Source organism: Octodon degus, unplaced genomic scaffold (assembly GCF_000260255.1).
Source record: "Octodon degus isolate 3935 unplaced genomic scaffold, OctDeg1.0 scaffold00036, whole genome shotgun sequence".
In the NCBI taxonomy this organism is placed as follows: Eukaryota; Metazoa; Chordata; class Mammalia; order Rodentia; family Octodontidae; genus Octodon; species Octodon degus.
Genome location: NW_004524612.1, coordinates 11,450,605 through 11,453,615, shown reverse-complemented (window position 1 = coordinate 11,453,615; position 3,011 = coordinate 11,450,605). Strand labels below are relative to the sequence as shown.

The 3,011-nt window shown below is 49.6% G+C and overlaps 1 protein-coding gene across 1 annotated transcript in view; it reads right to left on the bottom strand.

Moving 5' to 3' along the window:
* Positions 1-3,011, bottom strand: part of Dock5 (dedicator of cytokinesis 5) — a 198,375-nt gene that overhangs the window by 93,893 nt on the left and 101,471 nt on the right. The gene's annotated exons all lie outside the window — the stretch shown is intronic.

Genomic DNA, 3,011 nt, shown 5'->3' with positions numbered 1-3,011 from the left:
CTGAGAAAAGGGTTCCTAGCACTGGGCTCTGAGTTCACATAGCTTGCAAACAGCTAGCTAATCCTGGTCTCAAGTCACCTGGGATACATGCCAAAGTACTTACTGCTGAAAGGGAATAAAATGCTGTTTTTCTTCATCATCCACCTTCCCGTGTATGATATCAGTAATATCCATCACTAGGAAAGAGATAAGCTTAATTAAAGAAAGTAATTGCTTCATGCTTCACTAAGCTGCTATAGAAAAGCACAGTATCTGCGAACTCAGAACACAAGAGGAAGAAAGACACCAGGTTGAGACATTTCTATCATGTTGCTGCCAATGGTAATTGCCCAGCACAGCCAGCCCTGCAGCAGGTGCTAGGAAAGGGGCTTGGATTTCTCCCATCAACCCTACAGACCACCCATTTGAAAAATTCTGCAAGAGTTGAGTTCCTGAATTCTTCAGAAATTTGAGAACAATTCTTTTCTAGTGAGCTTACGCTCAAAGCCGTGAAGAACATGTATTTTTGGCAGGACTGTCCGAAGAGTTAAAGACTCAGAGAAACTGCGGATTGAGGGGGGTCACGGATTTCTGACTTGACATGCTCTCCTCTGGCTCCCACGTAACCTGGTTGGCAGCATTCCAGAATAAATCCAACAGCGATTTGTTCTTCCCCCTGAGGGTAACTAATAGGGCACTGTGCTAAGCCTACTGTATGTATGGAGATGTTATGAGGTCTTCCTTAGAAGCTGAGGGGCAGAAAAATCACATACCTGGCCCTTAGCCGTAGATCTAAGTGGGAAAGCCAGGGTGTGTGTCCAACAGTAACTGCAGACTCAACTCATGCTACCATTCCACTCGGCTGCCTAGAAAGATAGCAAGCCGGCCGCTATCGATCTGGTGCAGGAGGCAGGGCCCCGGGCAAGGGCTGAGTCCTCTGTTAATAAACTGGTCTGGCCATAAAACACACACGAACAACCTACCACTGAGATAGCCTGTCTGGAGATTACAGGAAGCGCTGGGATTAAGACAGTTCTCACGTGAAAAAACCAGAAAGGAGAGAAGAAATGCATTCTCCCAAGTAACTCAGACAACATGGTGTGGGAGACGTGAGAAACAGTGTTGGTGCTAGGAAGGCATGCCACCTGCTGTCACCCTTAGGGGAAGCCTGTAACAACTGCCTGCCACCGAGGAAACTGAGGCTGAGGATATAGTTCAGTAGGCCAGCGCTTGCTCGAGGTGGGTCAGGTCCTGGGTGCAAACCCCGCACCGTATCAAGAAAACCTACACAACTTGACTGATCTCCAGAAACAGGCTGTCACTTGCTCAGGCTGTCATCAGTGAGTCCTGACTTCCACTGGTAAATCAGTCTCTGCATTCCACATGTTCAACATGTTACACACTCGCACGCACACGCAGACACACGCGCACATACACATGCATACACCATTCTGCTGACACAGAAAAGCAAATGCCCTAAGCTTAATTCTTGACTCTGTCTTCTTCCTGCCCCATTTTTAAATACTGGGGATGGAACTGATGGTCCTCACATGTAGCCTTTTATATTTATTTTCAGACAAGGTTTTGCTAACCAAGTCAGCCAGCCTGGACTCCAAGTTAAGCTCTTCCTGCCTCAGCCCCTGGGACTACAAGCATGTGCCACCATGCCTAGTTTTTTAGTTTATTTGTTTACTTATTTATTTTTTAATGTACTGGCGCAGGGTCTCACTCCACAGCTCAGACTTGTAGCAATCCTGCTGTTTTCAGCCTCCCTAGCGCTGGCATTACAGGTGTGCACCACCACGCCCAGACTCCGTGGGGCTCAGCACGACCCGGGACCCGGGACCCGGGGTGGGGCCTACACAGCATGTGGTGCTGGGGATTGAACTCTCATCCCTGTACTAGTCCGCTGAGCTATCCCACGGCCCACTGCTGGGTTATTTTGAATGACAGTGACCTTGAATATATTCTAGGTCCTGTGAGGGAGTGATGCCTACTACACTGCTTTATAGGCAGCTAAACAGTCCTAGTGCCGAGCTCCCTGCTTTCTCGGATCTTCCCTGCTGATTCTCTGTAAAGAAGTAATGTGCTGTTCTGGTCAGCCCTGAGCAGTCCAGGGCTCTGATGGGCTGTAGGAGACTGAGGCCAACTTGTCATTCACTCAATCCGTGAGACTGAACCCAAGCACAGTAAGTATCTGCCTAGTTGCATGAGCACAACAGACACTCACTGCTGACTTCCGAGCTACTGGTGCCCAAAACATCAACACAAGACCGAAAATCTGTTCTCTCAATTTAACAAATTAGAGGAAGACATGGGGGCCTCTGGGAAGGCTCTAGGCTCAGACACAAGCCAAAGGCTCCCTCTGAAAGCACTCTGAGACACACCACTGCCTTGGGGCAGTATATTCCAGTTCCCAAATAGGCAAACCACTTTTCAGGGACACTAAGTGGCGGAGAGCCTGCCTGGCAGGTGTGAGGCCAGGGCCACCCCCGTACTCCCACCACCACCCATACAGAGAGAGGTGGAGGGGTTCCCAGAGCTGGTTCTGCTGTGCACGAGACTCACACATGGTGCTGGGGGACAAATGAAGGTGAGGACGAAGAACCCAAGCGCAGGGCTGGCTGGCCGGGCAGTGCATTCTGTGGTCCTGATGCCAATGTGACAGCGGGACCCATCTCTCCCATCTCTGGGCTCATCTTCCGGCCACTCCCGCTCTGTCCCCCCCTTCCACTCTTTTAATCTTTTTTTTTTTTTTTTCGGAACCAGGGATTGAACTCAGGCCTTGAGCTTGCCGGGGAAGTGCTTATTCCACTGAGCCATCTCCCCGGCCCCACTCTTTTAATCTTTAAAACTGCCTTTAAGATATACATACCACAATACTGACCATTCTAGCCCTCTCCCCTGCCTCTCTGCCTCTCTCTTTTTCTCTTGACTGAGTCCTACTATAAAATTCAAGCTAGTTCTTAACTCACTAAATGGCCAGGTTGGGCTCAAATGTGCAATCCTCCCACCTCAGCCTCCTGCATGGT